Raw genomic sequence first — 24574 nt, forward strand, 5'->3', positions numbered from 1 at the left:
TATGAAGAAATGCACCATTAACACCATTATTACAATTCTAATCGTGAGTAAACACGGCTCCAAGTCCTGGCAGTCTCCCTTTGCATCGTTACCAGAACCTTCATCACGTCACGATGATCCATGGCTGTGACCTTGCGTCAATTTAGACCACAGGGATGTCCCACCGACAGAAACAGATGGGAATTAGCGACACGAGTGGCATTTAGAATTCCAGGTAATGTCTGTCGGCAGTAACACTCCTCAATGCAAGAGAGATAAGTCGAAGCATTAAGGGTGTTTGCCTCGGCCGGCAATGTGCAGCCGCACAGCCATCATTCGCAAAGCCCGAAGTTCCAGCGGTCCGACATCACTCGCAAACATAATAGAAGTTTTTTTGGGTTAGATCGCATAAATATATAAATGTGTCGCTAAAACCCGCCACCACCCGACACAGCCAACTAGTAAGGGTTGTCACGTAAACCGAACATGCCAATTCGTCACTAGTACAGCACACCGGTGTGTTGGAGAGCCAAGCCACAACATTTACAATCTGAGTACGACGTTTCGTCAGTAATTACAACTGACTTCATCAGGCGACAGCCAGATTCGTGGAAAAGTCCACGCGTTTCGTTCCTTATATAGAGGCGTAGATGTGGTGACCACGCTTAAGCGCTCTTGCACAAAATGGGGGGGGGGGGGGGGGGATTACTGAGTTAAAATCACTCGCAAAGCTGCCAATGTGGCTCCTTTGTTACAAGCTGGGAGAGGGGGGGGAACGCTCAGTTTGGGATTTACTTCTGCGCCACTGTGCGCTCCAGCGTGCAGATGCGATGATTACCTCCGTCGGCTACGTACGGCGCGAAAGAAGTTCAACGTACATATGATGCGATGCCCCCCCCCCACACACACAACCCCACCCCCCGGGGCTCTGATGTTCTCTCCACAAAGATTACACAATCAGTTTTAACACAGCAGCTACTGATCTTCACCCTCATTATCCGTATCCGGTCATCTGGAAAATCTTCATCAGAGGCCCGCCCCCCCCCCCCCCCCCCCCATTGTCTTCACTTATTGCCCGTAATTCCTCTTGTGCGGGTCTCGGGATAGAGAATTTGCACCGTGTTCCATGGCTTTCACCCCTACGCGAGGTTACAGAAGCAATCACATAGGAATAAAAAGCCATAAAGCACAGATGCAATTTTATACCGCTGCAGGAAACCCGTGTCTGGCAGACGCCCGGAGAGTGGAGACGCTTCTCTCGATCAACTCGCGCGTTTCCCGCCACGATGTCTTTTAAACAATAAAGTACTCGCCGCTGGGACAAACGAGAACCGTCGTCTCACGAAAACTGGCGCATCTCATCCCCGCACGCGTAAACTATTCGGAAATTCGATCGTTTGTGTTTTGTCAATGCAATGTAGTAGTTGTGCGTTTCGTCTTGTGGAGGGAAATGAGGTAACACGTAAAAATAACCAGCAAGCTCCCTTGCATTCACGGTGAATGTTGTTATATTTGTTTAACATCAAAAGTGTCTATAAAATACATTGTTAATGATGCGTTAAGCTTTTATCGGTTACGTTCATGACATGTCTGCAGGTATGGATGGGTGCACATGCATATTTCATCATTGCACAATGAATATATGATTAACAAACCAAGGGTCATCTTTCTACAATGGTATCACAAAGCCACCCTCGCTCCTCCTACCGGCAGTAGTGATAATATATGGGGTTTGCCTGCACATAACTTCAATACTCCAAAGAATGCATGCAAGGGATGACGTCTTTCAAGCCATGATATGTTCATGCCTGTGGATGATAACAGTAGCTCATGTGTCAGTATGGGCTCTGGTTCGCCTCAAGGGCCTCTGAGGACAAGGCTGTCTGGTTTTCTACCAGGGCTGAGAGGAGCAGGGTACCGTGGCTACGTGGTTCACGCGCCTTCCGGCATGACAGCACAACACGCGCTACAAACAGCACCGAGAAAGTTGCACGCGCATTGTGGCATCTGCTTTGGGGCAGTGTTTAAGTCACTGGGCAACCAACACAGTGACCCGAGTGTGATTGCCAGCAGTGGATGGCTATCTTTGCCGGTGATTGAAATCAGAACCATTTTGGGCCTCCCCGATGCAGTCTGAGCCTCAAATGAGTACCGAGAGCTGTGTGGAATCATCAGAACTCGTGAGACAAATGTGTCCGGGCGTGGTGCCGACTGCACCGCACCTTCGTGCCATGTGCCTCTATTGGCGCCGGCTAACGACGCTTGCCCCGATAATACAGGGTGTTTAAAAAACATGGACCAGATTTGAAATCGCTATATCTCTGCAACCACGATCCGCCCATGGATGAAACTCTTACCACTTGAAAGGGTGGGGCACAGAGTTTAAAATGATCACCGCTAGATGCCTCTCCCAGCGCACAAACAGCCCCTAGCCTCAGTCATTCGCAAGATGGTGACCCCGCAACACAAGGCGCTTTGCGTTCTGCAGTTCAGCAAGACTGAATCCGTAATTGCGGTGCAGTGTGCGTTTCAACGGTGTGTTGGCATTGATCCGCCAATGTCAAAGAGAATTCGTCGTTGGTACCGACAATTTGAGGAAACAGGCTGTTTATGTAAGGGGAAGAGCACAGGGTGACCACGCACCTCAGAGGAAAACGTGAGAAGAGAGGCGTTTGGGACGAATTCAACAATCGTCTCGATGTTGTCCGTACATCAGGTGGTGGACACATAGAGCATTTATAAAATGGTTAGTAAAAGTTGATAACTCATTAAACCGATTGTAACGTTTTGTGTAATTGTAACATGTTGCCATCGTGAAATATACTGCTTTGAAATTGGGTCCATCTGTTTGAAACACCCTGTATGTCAAAGTCTCCAAAAGGTGGGGAGGGGGGGTGCTTATCTTTGTGTTGGAGCGAACACCACACAGCCTATGTGAGCGTTTCATATCACCACTCCCCAAAGGGAGAAATATAACTGTGCCTCAGTAAACAACAAACTGGCATTCTTAATCTTTGTGCAAACCCGCTCGCGCTCACCTTTTCTATATTATAAAACCAAAAGTCGTGTACAGCACACCAAATTCACTGAAACAAATAAAAAATATATATTTGTTCGAGACAGACACAATAGGGCAAAAAAACATCAGATTAATGTACCTTTGATGATACTAACAGAAGGCAACTGGGATTTTAAAATATTTTTTTTTATTTGTTCAATCATATATTTTACATCCAATGAAATGTGAATGTTTATAGTGTACATACAACACAATCTTAGTACACTGTGGACATATACACACACGCACACATATTTCTCACATATGCATACATATACAAATTACAGGCTGTCCATTCGTCCATCATTGCCTATAATCAGATCTTCGGAGTCAAACGTGCTCGCTGAAGAATGCAGTCACATAAAGATGCAAATGAGAGTATTGGTGCAGGGAGGTGAGGTCTCGGGTTGGGAAGCCATTACATTTCACGGCCAATGTCGAGTAAAAATATAGAGCATATATAGTAAGTAAATACACATGAGCGGACACACACACAACGTACCTGCATATATACATCAAACGATGCGATAGCATCCTGTTATACAGCACCGTGGCCTCGAAGAGCGTGTGCTGTGTTTGTTCGGAGCGTGAACTCAGGGCAGGTGCAGTCGCTGCGAAGAATAGCGCAAGGTGCATTTAGAATTCTCAGGGCTCAAGTGTCTCTATCAGAGGCTCAGGCGGTCAGGCTAAGGCACATGTGAGATTCTTAAAGGTCTCTATTCATGTCAACAACTCAGAGCCAGAATAAATCACCAGTATGATTCTTAGGGTCGAATGATAATGCTCATCATTCATTTACATTGGTTGGTATAAAGACTGTGGCATCAACTAATTCGAGATTGTTAATATTTTTTCCATTGTCTTTATGCCTTTATTTCTCAAATTCAATATTTAGATGGGGTAAAAAGAAAACATCTTCTATGGTCCCTGTGAATAACGCTGATAAAAGTGGAGCCTTCTCATCTGTCACATCTTCTGCGGCGTTACTGCCTTCATCCAATATCACTGTACGTGGTTAGTATTGCTTCTGAATAGGATTTTTCAGAGGCCTTTGGATTACGAGAGCTTGAATACCTTCGAATGCATTTTATTTTCGACAAAAATAAGTATAAGCATAACGGTACCTGGCACACATTAGTTTGTATGTTATTTTTCCCCAAGCTTATCGTCTATAGGTGAATGTGATCGATGGTGGAGAGAAACCGTGCTAAAACCTGGCTTGCCCGTGCGGTCGGTTGGCCTACAAATGATCGATAATTATCGTGTTCCCAATGAGATGCGTGGAACAATGCATAAACATGCAAAAAGCGTTTAAAAAAAATGTTTTCAAGGAAATATTATCACATGTTTGGAATCTGAAAGGTATTGAGGCCGCTATTATACTTCCAAATGGTCCCACTTTTTCGATGACATCCCTAGTTAGACCATCTGGTTCAGGGTGTTTCCTTGTTTTTCATTTTGTGAAGGACAGGGTTTAATTTATATCAAGCATGACAAACGAAACTTCCTCCTCTTCATCTAAAAAACGGTTAAATTCCTGGTATAAATATATCTGTATAGAATGACTAACCATCTAGTGCATGATAAAAAGAGGAACTTGGAGTAGATTAGGTAAAATATATGTAATACTGGCCTTCTATGGCGTGAGAGGAACCAGTGGTATTCAAATCTTTTTCCTCTTTTCGAAAACACATTTGTGGTTGTATGATTTTTCTGCATAATTTTTTCTGCAACCATTTGCAGACGTAAAATTGCCTAATCGGCACAGAAAAGCACATCAATTCAGCTCCCAAAGCAGCGACTGGGCATCTTTTGTTGTTGTAGAATATTCACAAACAGAACTATCGGGTAAAACGCCGTCCTACGGCGCTGTCGAGATGACAACACTTTCGCTGTGGCGATTCATCATGCACTGGGGTTTGCCGAAATCTGGCATGCCAAAAGTAACCAAATAAAATAAATAACATAAAACACCCGTTGTTGGCTCTAGCCTGAAGCATACTCCTATCCTTTATTATGTGAAGGTTTTAAAAACAAGAAGGAGCGATGATGAAGTGGTAACGAATTACTGTAGTTTACGATTTCAGACATCACCTACAGATTACATTTGTAAGGCTTGCTTACCATCAAACCAGAAAATAAAAGTATTGTACATTTTGTTGTTTCCTTTTAATTGTTTAGTCAAAATGTTACATTTAAGTGCTTTCTTCGCAATTCTTCAAAGCTGGCTTATTCCTTCTTTGGGTCAGCTGTGCTACGTGGCCCTCTTGACAGTAAGATCAACGGTGTTGCTACACCGACATCATCATCAACGCGGGCATCATCTCCGTGTCGTTAAGTCCCACTGTAGCCATTTTTCCAAAGTTGGCATAATATCTTGAAGCAAATTCCTCCACCGAAACAACACTAATTGAATGAATGTGGCGCATTTGGGATCAGAGTGTTACACTGTTGGCAAAACACACACTGCAAACGCAGACGGCATGAAAGAAAAAAAAATACTGCGGCAAAAAAATTTGCTGCAAAACCTTCGACTGTATACGACTCCAAAATTTAGATGTAGAATCATATGTTTGGCTTAAACTGACACGAGATATAATTGAGGTGATACATTATATATTGCAAGGCGTGATATGAGATACTGCAGTTAATTATTGAATAGTTGATAATGTTTGGTTGAAACAAAAAAATTATGGAATCTTTGTAATATGTCACAACAGAAGAATACACAAAAGGCTCATATTTTAGAAAGTGCACCATATTCAGAGCAGTGCTTGTATACGGTTGTCAATACACTTCCTTTACTTAAACATTTTCTTTTGGTGCATGCGATTAGAACAGTCGGGATTTAGGCACTGGAACAAAGACAATTGTTCAATGTTATTTTTAAATATGGGATTTGAGAGACCTGAACAGAAAAGCTTTCTTTAAAATGTTTAAAATGTCATATATGACGCAGGCGTGATGAGGAAAGGGCATTGTCTGGAACATCGCATATTATATACTTTTCATTTTAAGGCCATATTTTAATGCATTTTTTTAGTTTTTTCATTCTATGTATATTGAAAGATAGATTTTAAAAAATATTATCTATCTTTCAATATTAAACAAAAATCTGTTATTTTAATTTCGAAACATCAGAATGTAATTATTGTTTTTTTTTCCCAGGGTCTCATGCATTGTTTGGCAAATTCCCTTTAAAAGGTGCGTTTATCGTGCAGTAGAACACCCATGCAGATGCCAGGATAACCTTCAAAAGTCCACACCGATACCTCATTAAACCACTTTCTGAAGTGCCATCTCTGGACCACCTTTCAGCCGAGCAGGTTACGAGAGTCTAACAGGACAAAACCTTGGCCTGTAAAAGCGCTGGATTTACAATCGGGGTGCCTCCAAAACGTGCCGCAGAGTGTCAAAAAAAAAGATTCTGGAGGAAACGCTGATGAAATATTTGTGGAGCGGCACTTCGTACGTGTCATTATTAAGATTGACTTTGCCCAACTAAATGGTTCACTGCACCACCTTGAGCTGAGATGGTCTTTTTTCTAAATTGCTCGGCGGCAAAAAAAATAAATGAGTGAAAGGTGCTGCCGCTGCTGCTGCTGCTGCACAGTTTGATGGCGTACGCACTGGGAGGTGCAATTACGTCAAAAAAAGCACCGTTGCTTTTATGCAAGAGGTGAACTTAGCAAAAATGTTGCACTCACAAAAACGTACGCGCGTTCGTGCATCTGCACACGTATAAGTAAGTCCAGCAATAATATATCACGCAATGTATATTGTGACTAAATACGTATTTATTCTAGATTTCATTACTGTGTTGCGTAAAAATGTCACCAATATACTTACACATATACACCGTATCACATGCACATATTTAAAAAAAACGCAGCCATATACAACAAGACCATCCGCTTCATTTACGTGGGAAATTACATTTGGAAACCGGGCTTATATTCACAGAATATGGCTTAACTCTTGCATACTAATTTCCAATCACATAAAAAAAATACCATACCTCTCAAAGAATTCTTCAAGTGGCTAGCTTAACAATGTGCACAAACACATACAGAGATGAAAGAGATCAATTTTAGCCGCACGGATCGCCAAGGCTGTTAGCAGGGCGACTCTTAAGGATAGGGGTGTGTGGTTACACGAGTGTGGTGCTGGTGGTGGTGTGGTAGTCACCACGCCACATCTCACCGCCGCCGACACATTTAAAGACACTTCACCAGGTGCCAATTTGATACTGAGACAACCTAGGTGAGGCCATGTTCAGACTCCTTGCTAATGTCGATGTGCATGCATGACTGGGAAATACAACCCACGTCGCTAGGATATCACAGGTAAGATAAATCTATCTATCTATCACAAGTGTGTCAATCGCTGCACCATCGCACACACACACACAAGGCACGCGTTCAAGTGCAGCCAAAAAAAGAACCACTCACGGGTAAAAAGTAAATAACTCTTCTTACCTGGCATCATCAACTCTCCTCGTAGCTTTGCGGCACGAGGGAAGAATATTTTTTGTTTCACTTATTATTCACACGTTAGCTTCCAAGTCAGAGTCACCTTGCTTCTTTTCACCTCTCCTGCTCCTCTAACCACCGCTGCCACCACCGCCACAACTGGGCAATTGCCAGCCCGAAGCCACCCACGACCGACGAGGGTGGGGAGAATGGTTGGGTTGGGATGGCTGAGTGAGAGTGAGCCGCGGTTATTCTCAACCGCAGCCGAAAGCCGCACGACAAAGAGAAGTGGGTGGCCGGCAGACGAAGGCAATCTTGCAGACGGACGCTTTATAAGCCCGGCCACACGCTCAGCAAACGCAGTGGCTGTCCAACTGGCTCGCTCGCTCGCAACTGTTATTCTTGCAGGCGCTCAGATCGAGAGAGGAGGGAGGGGAGGATGAGATGGGAGAATGGAGAGGAGAGAGGAGGGGCAGGCAGTGAGAGAGAGAGGGAGAGCAGGAGAACACCGGCACACGGCGCCTGCCCGCTGAAAACCCAATTACTGTCCTCGAATAATGGGAGTAAACACAGGCAGGGAGCAGGGGGCTACGAGGGGAGGGTGGACAGCAGAGGAGGAGGAGGAGGGACAGACGGAGAGAAGGGAGGTTAGCAGAGATGGAGCAAGGGATGGGGAGGGGAGGGCGGGTGAGAGTCGTGCAAGGGGGGATGTTGCATTGCTGGCAAACACTTGGATGCATTTTTTTCTCTGCGCTACCAACTCCAAGTACGTGTGGGTTGTGTGTGTGCGTGCTGCGCGTGTGTGTGTGTGTGGATTAGCAGGAGCGGTGGCGCAGCGGTCAGCACGCTGCGCTACGAACCCAGCGACCCGAGATGGATTTCCTCGCTATGGCCAACACCGGTTATGGGCCTTCCCTAGGTCGACTCAGCCTCAAATTAGTACCTGGTTGCGGTGTGTAAATATCGCCACTGGGGAGACAAAGGCCACCGGGCGTGGTGCTGGCCACCCACCCCCTCAGTGTGCCGTGCCGGCCTTCATAGGTGCTACTCGCTAACAGCACTTGCCCCAACAGTCTGTTAAGGCTACAACGGGGGGATTGTTGTCTTTGTGTGGTTGTTTAACTTTCTACGCTGTAAGCCCACTGACTCTGGTTCAATTCCCTGCCATTGACGATAATAATCGGGGGGGGGGAGGCAATTGGGCGTCTTGATCTACACACGAGGTTGACTCAGCCTCGCGGTGGTGTGTAACTCAGCCTTTAGTGACTACACCTGCTGCAGTGCGTAAAAGTCACCAATGTGGAGGAGACAAAGGCTTGCTGGCTACTGCGCTTTCCACACCACCACCACCACCAACCACCACCTTGCTAATGGCACTTCTACCTGCGGTCCTAAAGGCTGAATCGGAGATGCTCCAATGAATTTGCTGCCTGTAACATGCACGACGCTGCGAGTGTGGCAGCACAGTGATGGAGCTCGCTTACCTTTTCATCCGGGAGACGTGGATAATATTCACGGTAACACACGGTGCTGGTGATGATTGCTATCTCAAACTGACCGGTTCCCTGCCATCTTTGCCCAGCAGAAACTTAGTACCTGGTGCAGTGCATGAGGTCGACAACGAAATCTTTGATGCGTTGCTGGCTACACCAATGCCTCCCTCCTCCATGCCAGTCTTAGTAAATTCTCGCTAATAGCAAATTGCCCATAAGTATATATTGTGCAACGAATGGAGGGATTTTAACCTTTTTTAAATGTATGTTTGGGTAGGGGTTGGAATCGTGGTTCGTTCACAGCCTTACAATTCTGGTGACAGATATTTACATTCTTGTGGTGCCAATGAATTGATGTGTACACCTGGCAAGGGCCTCCCCTGGGTCTGCTCGGCCTAAAACAACGAGTACCCGAAGGACTGCCTGCGTTGTTGGCCATCCCATCCAATCACGTGCCGTGGCCGCCTTAGCCGGTGCAGACGAAGATGGACTCGCCCCAACAGTCTACGAAGTCCCATCAGGGCATCTTTGTCAGTGTGTCTGTGTGTGATTGTGTATGTTTTTTTCACCCACAACAGATCCACAGATTCCCGGGTGTATCAAACTGTCGAACAAGTCGAACGCCTCTACAATCCAGGATTCTCTTCCGCTGACTTTTCTCCGCAAAAAAAAAATCTCAGTCCAAAAAAAAAACACATTAAACCCACTCATTCTCACAATTCACTGCGATTCCATCGCTTACTCCTCAGCCCCACGATCGCGCTGCCCTCACCGCCGACCGGTAAAGCACGCGGAACTTCTGCAATCTCGCGTGGAAAAAAAAAGTTTTAAAATTAAACTGAAGATTGCTCTCTGTAAAAAAAAAACGTGCGTAAGTGACATGTGCCACGATTGTTTATCGACGACCGGCGGCGCGTATTTACTTTCCGTGCTCCAACCGCGAGTGCCGAGAGAGACATGCGTCTGCGCTTCGCACGGAATTTTATCCAATTCGCAAGGTTCGGCCCGAAGACACGGGCAAGAGCATTTGCATCGCGAGGGCACGGAGCTTAGTTTTTGCCGCAGTGTGAAAAACCAAACGGAGGAGCGTAGTAATTGCGGAGCGAAAGTAATCCATACAAGCAAACACGATGTTCCAACAACAACAACAAAAGGAATAAACTATGCATGTCATCCATTGATTATATGCGAACTTTAACACGTATAAATTGTATTTCAGTCCGGTTCAAGGCCAATTATTTCACCAATTGTCGATGCCACTGGGATTCATAATCCATTTTTTGAGGGAATCCTAAAGTCAAAGAATTAACGTAGTTATATCTAGACAGTTTTAGAGATAATTTAAACATTTCACATTAAGACTGTGGCCATTTGTCATATTAACTGACTGCTCCCTGCCTTCCATGCCATTGGGAATGTGGAATTTGTACGTACGTAGCCAACCGCGCTAATTCGAGGTGCGAATTTCCTACTCGACATAGAAAAAAACTACTGCCAATGCTCATTTAAACTTAGCGATATTGATTAATATTTTTTTAACACAATGGCCTCGCAAATCCGAATGACGCCACACATTCCTTAACAATCACCTCTCAGCAGATGGCATGCGTCGGCAAATCTCAACATAAATGATAGGCCAGCTGTAGCAATCGAAGCTGTTAACTCAGTGGCTTGCTGGTGAATGTGCCAACCATCGCGTTATTTGGCATAGGTTCTGCAGCCATGTACAGACATATATAATGGTTCACGTAAATTAATATTCTTCGCATAAATTATAAAGAAATCGCCACCGGCACACGGCCTATTCAAGAGAACAAATTCTGACACAACTCGTAACACAATCGCCTTTTAAAAATGCCATTTTCTTTTCATATTAACGTTCAGCAGAAGATGCCGCCTATTAAACAACAGTCAATAGAGCTTGTTCCCCTGGCCCCAATTGATTAAGCAGAACATGTGATAAATGTGTGGGAATCGCATGGCTGGTGGTATAACAAAGGTAATGCACACAGGCTGCGTGTATGCCTGGGCCTCCAGGGAAAGCTAAATGAGTTAGGCAGGGATGAAATATATATAAAAAGGGGCGAAAAAAATCAAAGCACCCGTAGAATGTCGATAGCTGTGGAGGCAAAGTGTGAGCAGAACCCTGCCTAAAAGAGGATTGTGTTGGCTGGAGAAATTGCTGACAGGATAGAAAAAAACACATCCAATGTCCTGAGTTTTGAGGCACAGGAATGCTAAGCCGGAGCGGCTGACTGGTTACGACACAGTAATTATGATATTATTGATTAAAAGGGAGTTAAGAAATGATTCTGGCACTGGCACTTGATGCAAGAGGAAAATTCCACAGCCTTGTATGTACCGCCCGGCTGCACCAGCATGCAGTGGGCCACATAAAGCGTGGAATCAATGTGTGCAGAAACGAAAGAAGTTTTAAACTTTTTCAGCTGCAATTTTCTGATTGCTGCGGGAAAATTTTAATATTTTATTTTAGCAGCCACCTTTTTTTTTGCCACGCAGGTTCCCTAACACGTGCGGATGGAAACAAATTGGACACGAGCGCGATCAAAGACAAAGATCCCCCGGATAGCCGTTAACAGTCTGTTGGGGCAAAAGTGCTATTAGGGAGCACCGACACAAGAGGGGTGGGTGGCCAGCTTCACGCGCAAGCGCCTTTGTCTCCCCAGTGGTGACGTTTGCACACCGCACCAGGAACTCATTTGAGGCTGAGTCAATCTAGGGGAGGCCCAGGATGAGTTAAGATAATCGGCCACTGGTGTTGACCACGAGCGGGAATTGAACTCGGGCCACCGGTTCGTAGCGCAGCGCGCTAACCGCTACACCACCGTTCCCCTATGAGTGTGATCACACAACAAAGACAAAGATCCCCTGTATAGCCGTAACAGACTGGAGGGGCAAATGCTGTTCGCGAGCACACCAGGGGATGAGTGGCCAGCACCACACCCGACCGTCTTTGTCTCCCCACATGTGTGCTCCTTCTGCAGCGCGTTCAGAAATGGACATAAGAGGGGGTTGATAGCCATTGGATGCCTTTTCCGTCTGCACAAAAAGAGAGCAGCACGTATGGATGTGGGTTCTACATACGAAACCCAACACTGCCTGGGTGTTCACGTGAGTGAGTGTGAACCATGCCAACAAAAGTGAGATCCGTTATTACCTTTTATTTATTTATTTGCCAACTAAACTTAGCGCTAAGTCAGACCGTGAATGCTGATTCTGTCTCTCTTGCGTAAATTTTTGTCATGTCGCTTAACAAGCGGCAGGCTTAAGGATCTGTGGCCGCGTGCGTAAAGTGCCTTGATTGAAATCCTCCCTTCATTTGCACCGATTTATAGAGGAAACTGAGGCGATGTGTCACTTAAGTTGCTTCATGTGACTGACCACTGAATCGGTTGCTTGTCTGAAAATATAAACACTGCACATGCACCCAGTAGCAGTGCCTGCATTCTGTACGCGTGCACACAAACGTCCAGTGTGATTGCATGGGGACCGCATTAGCAGTGGTGTGGAAACACAGGCTGACTGCGTACCACCATCGTTACAGAACAATGCTGAGAAATTAATCTCTACAAAAGAAACATATAATGATCTTGGCAACGTTCCTTCTTCAGAGCAATGGACGAAGGCGAGGACAGAATATTGCCACTTACAGTTGGGGGAGAGCGTTCGCAACGCGGTGCCTAAAATAGGGAATGTGACATTTAGAAATATTACAGACCAATGTGTGGGTGGGTATTGAGAAGCAAACAGACATGCCCATTCGTATAATCTAGCCTCTTCTCTCCTTTATCACATTTTGTACTCTCGGTTCCATCGACCGCTGCCTCCTCTATGTCACCCACGTCTTTTACGTGCAAACAATGAGCACCCCCCCCCTTCCTCCTCCTCCTCCTCAGCTACGCTTTCTCTCCAAAACTCTCTGGCCACTCACTGTCGATTACGGATACCAGCCTGCCTCATTTACACGCCTCATCTCCGTGATCAGCTTAAAGCGTTGCGGACCATTTCTCGGGACATTTTCGTGCCAAGACACTCGCATCCCCGTGATTTGGAGATAGTGGCGGGGCATCCGGTGCCGCCCGTTGCGCTGGTGCGGCCCTTTCTCTCTCAAGAGAGAGCCGGCGGCAATTTCCAGAGGCGACCTCGGATACAGCTGCGATGCCGTGAGGTCACCGCTAACGCTGACCATGAGGGATCTGACGTCACCCGCTGTGCTCATCCAATTAACCCATGTTACAGTATTCACAAAGCAAATGGTAGAGGGCCACCTCTATCATTTGTTTGCGAAAGGGCCTCCACAAAGAGGGAGCTCTAGAGAGCCCCCCTAAAGGGTATTTGGCCTACTCTTCCACCTGGTCAGGCATCTTTGGAAAAGGTTGGTGTACCCACGCTTTACCCCACCACAAGCGAAATTCCGATGGACTAACTCCAGTCTGAATAAAGATTCTGATTCTGAACTGTGGTGTACGTAACACTGCCGCATGAACAGAGGCGGTGGGACGGGATTTAGCAAACTTGCCCGGGTGTCTCAACTGCCGCGCCGGGAGATCGAACCGGGGGCCTCGCTAACCGTTACAGCGCAGCAGAATGCCCGCTCAAATAGATGGACGCTGCTGGAAAATATCGGTCCAGAACACCCATGGGCTCATGGACTAAAACAATGGATTTACTTTTTTTCGGGATAAGATAAAAAACCACCCCTTGCCTATGTATCTATTACCAGATGTACATATGACGGTTCAATTGCACGAGTGCGTTGTTGAGGCGCGTGTGTTATTGCTTTTGAAGGAGACCCTCAATGAGGTGGGAGTGTGGCACCGCCGGACTGCTGACAAGGAGGCTTGGGATAAGTATTAATTGATAGAGCACGGCTCGATAAATCAATGTCTATTGAGCGCGCACAGAGCCGATTTAAATTAGGAAAATGAATTCGCATAGCGCCCAAATAGGCAACCACATGGTCACTGTGCGAGGCACCATAAGTGATCTACGGTTTAACACGTAGGGCTTTCGCGACCAATATTATTCATAAGAGAGGTTTTTGAGTTAGAGCGGGTAAATATGAATGTGTGGTCAAACCTGCCACCACCCGACGCAGCCATTAGTAAGCTTTGTCACAGTAAACAAAACGTGCCAATCCGTTTCTAGTTCAGCACAACGGTGAGTTGGAAAGTAAACCCACAACATTTACAATTCGAGTACCACGTTTCATCAGTAATTACAACCGGCCTCATCAGCCGACAGCTGGGATTGTTGAGAAATCCTCTTGTTTAGGTCTTAAATAAGTGATCTACGTTCGTTATCTTTGTACGGTCACAGCATTTACGCTGTTTCTAAACAGTCTGCCTGGCACAAACACTCGGTGTGCCATGATGTATCAATTAATCGATCAGAAGCGATTCGTATGCTCACAAGACACATGTGGGTAGTAGGAATTGAGTATTTCCGAACGGTATATGTTGCATGTAATTGGTTCACATAATCCCCTACAGCTAATAAAGGTGCTAAATTGGATTTAATATATTTTGTAGTCCATGAGCCGGAGCAGAATTCAATACCGCTAGAGGTGGAAAATATTTAGTCATCCCAGTTTTTTGGTATGCACTGCCAATGAAGGTGAATTATGCGGCAACATTATTTTATATAAAACAAGGTTAGTGCATAATTTAACTTTTATTGGCAATTTAAAGATTATTGTGCAACTCAAGCTTTGCCATCTCAGGTGGTTACCGACAAAATGAATGATTTGGTCTTGGCCCAAGGATGAATTGATTCGTGAAGAGATTAATGGCCGTGAATCGGTATATTTAATTCAATCGCGAGAGGCAAATCACTACGCTGGTAAAACAAATATCTTTGGCCTTTTCATGTTCTCCTGAAGCGGTGATTAATGGTGATTATGAGCACCTTAAAGCTGATGAGAGATATTTTGAATTGAGGACAAGATTTGTCCACGTCTGAGGTTTTTTTTTGCTACTAGCAAACAGCAAATAAGCGACTCCGATGCCTATCGGCCAAACGGGTCTTAATAATAACAGAAAAAGTATACACACATACAAACTAAACATTCGTCACGGAACCTTATGAATCTGTATACATACTTCATATAACTTGTACAAAACTTTAAACCACCAATTACAAGTTGCACAAACCATATTCCTACAGCTGCATGTTCCTTTTTTGTCAATTTTGAATGCACAGATTTGCATTTGTGAGTCGTGTGCACAAAATCATCGGGGCCGAAAACAGAAATTGGAGCTTAAAATGATTCCACATGCAGCACTTTACGAAAACAGGGGAGTAAAGAAACTTGTTTGTAAAAGCGATCAAACTCAAAGTTCCGTTGTACACATTTTTATCCGAACACTCAATTTATTTTATTATCATGACGACAACGTGGATTTGCTGCCTTGGCATAATGGTCGGCACCCTGGACTTGAAAACCAATTCGCATCTCCCGCCATGGGCAGTTGCAACAATGGAGCTGTCCACCCAGAGGTACGTCATGGGTGCACCACGCTTCGTCCAGTGTGGTCATCCCTAAAGGAATAGCCTAAAGACGCCACGTGGGGCTCTCTGGAGCTCCCTCGAGTAGAGGCCCTTCAACCAGCAGTGGCGTGAGCAAAGCAATTGCAGGGCTGCGCCTTGACTATGAATCATTTGTTATGAGAACTGAAAATAAATACCCTCCCAAGTTGTACGCTTTAAGAACCATAGTCCACGAGCAGCAGCCCAAACCAAGGCAAAGTAACTGGTTCTTCGGATCAAGTGAAAGAACCCAGGGCTTGAAGTGTCTACTTAACACACGTGAGAGGACACCTCCTCACGGGGCCTGGGTTGCTGCTGCCTCGTTATTTTTGTTCAAGGTAATCAGCCCTGCCTGTGATTCCTCAAGCGGCATTAATTCGCTATTGTTTTTGTTCACTCGGGACAAATAGTTTGGGTTTGATCTTGACAGTCAGTGATGGGGACTCAATGACACGTGACTTATATTAGGTTTCAAGAGCTTACCCCTTGCACAGTGTGAGCTGCCAATTTAATGTTTTAATTGAAAATAAAAAATAATTGTGTGTTTTGATATATATAATGCGCCGGCGGTCGCTTCTGATAGAAAAGCAAAGCTTCAAAGAATGGATTAATGTAATGCAACTGAAAAGCATGTTATTTACAAAAGTATTATTTATTTTGACATAATTCAAATTAAAAGTATAAAAAAAATAATACGTTTAATATGTAAACATATGAATGTTACGATATGTATTAGCAGCGAAATGATATATATATGGGTCTACAGAATCCATAGCCTCCGTTTTACAAAATGTTCCCACAGATGTCCCTGTACTCAATGGGCAATCTGTGCATTCACCAATGTATTTTTAATTGAAGGACAAATTCCTTTGCTGCCTGAGCAAAGGAAATAAATTCTAAATCGCACTGGAAACCCCAGGCAAGTCGCAAACATTACACATTCCTGTGGAAGTGACCAATGAAATGTGGATCATATAAATTCGCAATTTCATATGGATAGGTTGACCACAGTTGACTTCTTAAATGGGTGCACAATCACCTTAACCGGAAGAAAAACTAATATTAAATAACATCGGTATCAAGGCTCCCACAAGGCCATGCGGGAGGGTGTGTAGCACAGTTTGGCGCCGGCTATCATAGAGTGCGGTCTTGTCGCTACAGTTCTCTGCGGTAAGCACAACATCTTTAAAAACCACAGCGCTATGCCTCTCTAAATAAAATTCACGCTAACCACTTGCGCGTTTTGGAATTTAACTGGTGAACGGGACTCAGGCCCTGCAACTTGCTGTCATCTCTGAACGGGATAGGGTTAATTGGCAGCTGTGAACCGGTGGTGGAAATTCCACATTTCTATGGCAGAAGTGAGTTAACCAATAAAACAACCATTTTTGGATTCCCCCAAAGAGTGCTCGTCAACGTATCGACCCCGAGGGAAGACAAGACGAGTCGACCAGTTCCAGGGAAGTGAACTCACAACTCCGCAATTGCAAGTCAAGCACTCTAACCTCAACACATGAATCGATAACACCCCGTGTGGCCTCAAAACGAAATAGTGTATAATTGGTGATGTTTTGGGGAATGGCCATTCTTCACGGCACAGAGAGAGAGGCCAGAGAGCTGGAGAGGTTGTGCATCACTGTCAATGCAGTATTTCCAAATAATGTGCTCTATCCTTAGTCTAACCAAGAACAAAAGGCACATTATTCGAATGTGGGTGTAATGATGATGAGGGTGTGGGGGGTGAAGGTGTTAGGCTCACAGAATTCACAGACAAAAAGGAGCTCACATGCATCGCGCAGGATGATGCTTGGGTAGCGTTTACCTTGGTGTGGTTTCGGCAGGTGACGTCATCTGGCACTGTGGAAAGCCATTGCTGAACACTCGGAATCAGTAACACTGGAATTGGTCTTTCCACTGAAGACTTGAGGTAAGCACTATAAACTTTCGAATAAAGTATATGAGGCGTGAGCACTCCATCTATTCCATCACGAGCTAATGATAGGGATGTTTTAATCGTTTACTTAATCTTGGCCGTGCATCTGCAGAGGTAGGCATGAGCAAAGCCCTCCCTCGCTTCACACAAATAATGTTTTTTTTATTTTGCCTTTGCCCTAAACGCCGTGTCACGTAAAAATGGAACGTTGTCGAATATCATAGTGCTCAGGAATATCTAATTACTTTTGTCTTTTACGTCTCTTGTGAAAACACAGGGGTGAGGCAAGATAAAGAGGACCTCGTGTGTACCCGGGAGGATATTGGCCTGAGTTAATTTTCATAAATTTCAGTGTGAGCAGGCCCCCTCGATGTGTCCAAATGCATCATCATATACGCGGATTGCAATCGGGTAACAACAGCGAAAGGGTTTCAGATTCAGTGGAAGGGTTAAAGCCACACAGTGAGTTAAAATGAATAATGCTATGGAAATGTAGCTTGCATTTGCGTTGAGAAATATGATACTACATTTGACATGACTCCCCTCCCACCCATTACTCTTTGGAGGAGTTTTTTTTCCCCCTCCATGAAAATGCAATACCACGCGCCGATGAAATATAAGACACCTCGCACCGCACAATTGACATTTACAAAAGAGTACAGCACGGTAAATCACAAGTCCAGGGAATACGCACATCTCAGTTTTATGCAAATTCTGACTTTAGGCCACCGGCGTACCTTTGGATGGACACTGCCATTGGTGTCTTGCCTGGTTCCGATCCATACATTTACCCAGTCAAGTTAGGGCCGCGATCCCTTTTTGTCAATGATGCGCGCATATGAAAGTGCTTGATGGAAGAGACAACCCAAAAAAATTAATGAGGTGTCTTTACTGTAACATCACAGCAATATTGATCCAATAATTGATCAATATTTTCACGTGACGGTGTGCCGCATTACCAGGTGTGAAATTACTCTTTGGTTCTTTCCGGTAAAGTCGCGTAGGTATAAAATAAAATAAATTAAATCATGACGTTTCGGGCGCAATACAAGCGTCCGTCATCAGTGGGACAATTCCCTTCCGTGCGCTGGGCGAGCTTAGATTGGCTCCCACCATGACACGCATGGGGGGCCCCCATCCTGTGAATGGAGGTGAGAAGCCTCGTGCATGGCTTAGAGTTCATGTTGAGGCTGCACCGATGCCTCACTGTGCAGCTACGTGGCCAGTCATCAGTCACGATCCACGGGCAGATAGCCCTTAGTAGGTGTCCACTGCACCTTTCGTCATTGTTTCCACTCAGTCTTGTGCCAATATGCTCAAGTAGTGCCACATCTTTCTGCCACCGATCTCCTGTGATGTCGTCGTAAAACTATTCTCTGTTCGGCCTTTCCTCTCTTTCTGGTTCCTTCCATTTTCCCGAGAAAACGCACTCGGCTCGTAGTAATACTATAAGCGAGTCAGGCAGAGTGGTTTTCCCTCAGCTTAATTTGATGCTCCCACGCCGATACATGTGGCATCAGTGGCAATGCACAGGAGTACGCACCTGAAGCAATCATTAACCGAGTCCCATCACCGAGGGCCTCGAGAGCAGTATGCCTTGAAGCTGCATTGTCATGATACAACGTTTCATAAACGTCTCTTTACTAAAGCTCCACACGTGTGTCAGAGTCCCCAGGACACGCAGCCTAGGTAGTTGGCATGTACACAATAAGAGCTATTTGTTTTTGTTTTCCCTTTCAGACTGAGCATGTCTGCATTGAACAGCTCAACGGTGCAGTGGGAGAGGTTATTAACGCAGAGCTGGGCACGCCATTACCAGGACAAACCTCTCGCTGGGCTTTGGCTCACATTAGCACTCAGCACACCTGGCGCGTCAGGGCATTTAGTGCAGCCGAATAGAGAGAGAATAATGCAGTGGCCCAGGGGGGGGGGGGGGGAGGCGTCACGCGCCACTGCGGGCAGCCGTGCGGGCAGGCGGGAGGGTGTGATGGACCCCTCTGCACGACTCCTGTTTACAGGTTCTTGTGGCTTTCGCACGGGTTAAGAGAGTGGGGACCTCAACGCCAGTGCCAACGTGCTTGCCAGGAGAAAGAATTGGGTTTTTCAAATAGGCAGAGATGTGCAGGGCAGACATCCGAGCACGTTGATATATCGCGCTACGTGGTGAGAGGGCCCGATTTCCGCGGTGTGCTCGTTACGGAGCCAATTTGCGCAGCGGTGATGGATTGATTCCCACAGTCGCCCGGTAATTTTCCGAGGGCATTAGGTAAAGCGCATCTGCCGTGAAGTGGACCTTAAAGACCCAATGACGTCGTTCATCAAGAGGCGATCACACTTGAAAGGCCAGTGAGATAGGTCAAACCACAAAATGTGACAGTCTGTGGCTAAACAAAATAAAAAAAGCTTGATTGATATTTTCCCAGCGTGCTTGCCTTGAGTTGTATTTGCAATAACATAAGGTGTCTCACGCAGCAGTTAAACAAGTGGTACTGTGTTAATGTACGTTTCATCGTCAGATGTACGTGTTTACGTATGAAAGTGATGAGACGCGGTAAAGCGGCGGCGCACGGACTGCACGATTAGCCCAGCGACCGGCGCGAGATTCCCAGCCGTGGCTGATGTCGGCGGCGACAGCTGAGCTGGTGCTTGGGACCCTCTGCACCGAAGCACACTTAGCAGCGTGTTTGGCCTATCACAAATAATAATTATATACATTTGTAACGTGCCACACAATATCCGCTCGCTCTCGAAGAGAGAGAACGACTCAGAGGCGCGAGGAGGAACCACGGACGAGCACGAAGGCAGCAGCCGGGTGGTGAGCCGATGCCAAATTCTCCCTCCCCCCAAGCTCTGTGGTCCTCTATATATTAAGGTGTTATCGGCCAATTAAATGAGTGGGAGGAGATCGGAAACATTCGGAGAAAACCCTGACATGCAAAGGGGACACAACTATCCCATGCAGATGAAACAAATGGAGATTGGTCCACACTTTCTGTGCTGCCATCTCCTGGTTCGTCAGCATATGGCACCTCGATGTCCCTGGGAAAGGGAGTTCCAAAACACGTGTGATCCACCAACCTTTGCCTCCACAGTGCTAGATTACAGGCACGCACGCACCACCACGCATGTTGGCCAGACATCTTATCAGAAATGAGAGTACCCACACTTTATTCCCACCACACGCAATCTCCGAATCGAGAGGCGGATGGCGGGGAGGGGGGGAGGTTTAAGAATAAACGTTTCCATTGTTATCGCTGCCACACCGGGAGATGGGGTTGAGCCGGCTACCTCTGGGTTGCAATTCCAGTGTGCTGACCATTAAGCCATGGCGGCATCCCCATGTGTATTATACGGATGCATAAACCGGAGAAAGGTGTCTTCCCGGAATAAATATGAGCCTTTTATATAGCACAAAGAGGTCCGGAGAGAATCATTTACTTGGATTAGAGTCCAAATAGGAATCTGAGTCATCACAATCACAAGCTTGGGTGATAATGGGAATCTATGTGCAGGGAACGAATGGCAGTTGAGAGAAGGCATACCTCGAGGGGCAATAGCTATGGGCTACGTTGTGCGGTCATGTTGTGGAGTGAGATCTAATTACACGTACGCGGGATCACGGGTGCTAGTGTTTTCGCACAACAGTGGAACTGACAATGGTTGATGTCAAGAACAATTGCATTGCAGGCGGTATTCATCTCATCTCACGAAATACCGTAAATTCTACATGTTGTTCTCGTTGGCTCTTAAAAAAGGTAAAGGTGCAGCCCTGCAGTTGCTTGCTCATGCCACTGCTGGCGGAAGGGCCTCCATTAGAGGGAGGTCTAGAGATCCTCCTCGCAGAGGTGACTTGGCCTACTCATCCATGCTGGCCAGACATTATTAAAATAGGTTTATACGAGAAAAAAAATACTCATGAATTAATTGTTATTGATTGCCAAACTTTTGGACATTGGCAAGTAAAATAACCACCGGTGGAAATTCCACAGTCATATGTCAGATATCAGACGATCAGAATCTTTATTTAGACTGGAGGAATCCGATGAGCTATGAAGCTTTTTTCCATAGATGTCCAGTTTGTCCAGCACTACCCAAAGGACAACCACTATCGACCACCCAGACAATGGTAATCATATTATTATTAAACCTACCTGGGTGATGGGTTGAGTACATCCATGACTGGGATGAAAGTCACGACCTTGCGATCGGGAACAGAGCGGTCTGCCAAAGTACCGAAGTGGCCGGACTATGATACGATGCCATAATCAAACCCAAGATCACGCACACTCTCATTAACGTGTCGGCACCATGGGCTGTCTGTGGCCCCACGCTTGGCTTCCTAAGCGCACCAGGACTGCTGTGAACAAGGTGAACAGCTTGTGACCCATTGTGCCTGGGAGCAATGGGTCTGAGTTCACCTGCTGCCCTCACCAAGTCCCCTCACGCCCCTGACCCCCCCAATCCACCCACACCCACCCACCACCACAAGACTCACCGCGTCTGAGCGGCCTGATTTATTCCGACAGGAAATCACAGGACTATAATGAGAGTGTTCACAAGCCATCCGTTAGAGAAGCCCTGCCGGAGGCCATTAAGGTGGCAACGGCAAGAGCTGGGGAAAGGCAATGCGCTGTTCAAAATGAAAAACCAAATGCGCGCATCGCCCATGTGTAGCCGCAGTTCTTATAATCTCACGGTTCGCCCATCACCCACTTTCGTCCGCACACCACGAAACAATGACTTGAGGAAGAAAAGAAAAACGATGGCTTGAAAAAGTTTTGTTTCGCGCAGATCCAATTTAAAACACGCGAAGCGTTTTTGCTGTTGTTGCTATGACTGTTACTAACAACAACGTGACTTTGAAGGTTTTAAAGAATTATTCGCTGGACCGAGCGTGGAGGAATTCAATGGCGACGCAGGATTTCCAGTGAAACACAAAGAGTTTCAAGTACGTGTTTAAAAGTCGAGGAGCATGTTGCCAAACGCGCGAGGCCGCCGATGTTTGAGGACGGGCCGACGTAAAAACGTAGTGGCAGGACCAGATGAGGGAGGCCTGATTCTTTCTGAAGTGACCTCTAGGATGTGTGGAAATTACATTGGATGACATCTCTTTGCTGTTTTGCTCTCCTGGATAGGGAAAGTATATAGAGAAACTTAATCAGTGGAGAGTCGAAGACGAACTCCTGCGCATGCTTAATAAACAGTCCCTTCTCCCGAGTGAAATAAGAATGAGGCTTACACAGTGGAATCTGACATCAATGCACTGCCGCTAAGCAGCTAAGAAATGTTCAAAAGGGTAACAATTCACACGTGTTTGCCTGCCATTTTAATATATGTAACAATAATAATAGTCAATTCCAGCCAGTCTCAAGCCACCTATGCATAAACACTATAAAAGAAAAAAACTATGATTTAAATTTTATTTTACCAGGTAAGGCCTCCTGAGTGATATAGTTTTCTCTTTTTTAAGCGGCTAGGCCACAAATGGTAGCTCAACGAAGTGGCTTATCACGTGGCAATTTATAACAGCCAAATACTCGAAACGCATGCTTCTAAATGTGAAGGGAAAACTGGAGGACTCGGAGGTAAAATCCACACGACCATGGAGGAGAACATGCGAAGTCAAAATATACGTGCGTCAGGGACGGGATCGAACCCACGCCCTTCTGTATACCGAGCAAGCTAGTTGACATCTCGCTACCATGGCGCCCCATGGATGGATGATGGCTTCCACACACCAAGTGGGTCTTCGGAGTGTTTTTTTTACCATACTTCACCATGCTGGTCAGCGTGGGGTTGATGTAGTGGAAGGGCACGGCCCGGTAATCAAACTCTTAATGTCGTCCTAACCCTGCCATCGTTTCAACCCTGCCATTTTAATGACACAATTTTAATAGCCTCCCACTGCTAATCAAGCTTGTTTTCTCTCTCCTGAATACTTAGCTTGGCTATATGACCTTGACCGAGCTGGGTCATATCACCAATGTCACCGAGCTAAGAGGGGGACACACACACACATGCCTGTAAGCTCATGCTTCCATGGCAGGGTTGATTGCTCACACAGAGATCACCGTGTGCATTGTGCATTGAGCAAGGCTACAATAGAAAAACAGCGAGAATGTTGCTGACCTGTGGGTAAAGATTTTAGAGAATTGACCTTTAGTATGTTTCTTTAACTTCCTGGCACTCCAGTTTCCTCTTCCCCATAAAAAAAAAAACTTCAAGTGGAAGTCACCAAACATCACTAACAGAATCCCCATTATTTAGGAGTCTTGAATTGAAGTGAGGGTTTTCCTAGATTCTATATATATTTTTTACAAAACCTTTTTATTCCTTGACCCAACTGCTTCATGCCAACTGAGTGGTGATGGCTACACACTGAAATTTAGGTGAAATCCCAGTTGTGAGTTGCCTCAGCCAATCGGCTCCTTTGTTGGAACCCATCGTATTGACATTTAAAATGTGGACAACTTGCTTGGAGCCACAAAGGGCATTCATCACCTGTCAGTGCACATTTTTTTAAAACCAAGAAGCGCTTTCACTTCTTAAACGGCGAAAATGCTCGATGCTTATGATGATGAAGATGCGGACGACATTGGCAATCATGATGATGATGAAGATGCCCACAACATCGGCAATCATGATGATGATGAAGATGCGGACGACATTGGCAATCATGATGATGATGAAGATGCCGACGACAGTGGCAATCATGATGATGATGAAGATGCCGACGACAGTGGTAATCATGATGATGATGAAGATGCCCACAACATCGGCAATCATGATGATGATTATTATATAATGGCAATGGTGATGATAATGTTGAAGACGTTGAAGGCAAAACATTTAATGATAATGCTGCGAATCACGAGTATGATGACGATTAAGTAATCTTAATGAAGTTGTTGATGATGACAATGGTCGTGATGATGAGATAATGATTGTGATGATGCTGCTACTAGTTCTGATGATGATGATGAATATGATGATAATATATGAATGATGGTGGTGGCAGTAGTGGTGTTGATGATGTTGCAATAATTATGATTATGATGATAATGACAAATAAGATATGTTAAATGTAATG

The 24574-nt window shown here is 45.6% G+C and overlaps 1 protein-coding gene across 1 annotated transcript in view; it reads right to left on the reverse strand.

Annotated features, from left to right (window-relative positions):
- LOC133349529 (dynein axonemal heavy chain 3-like) overlaps positions 1-24574 on the reverse strand; it is a 622240-nt gene that overhangs the window by 322873 nt on the left and 274793 nt on the right.

Source organism: Lethenteron reissneri, chromosome 30 (assembly GCF_015708825.2).
Source record: "Lethenteron reissneri isolate LAM-NWPU_2019-01 chromosome 30, ASM1570882v1, whole genome shotgun sequence".
Lineage (NCBI taxonomy): Eukaryota > Metazoa > Chordata > Hyperoartia > Petromyzontiformes > Petromyzontidae > Lethenteron > Lethenteron reissneri.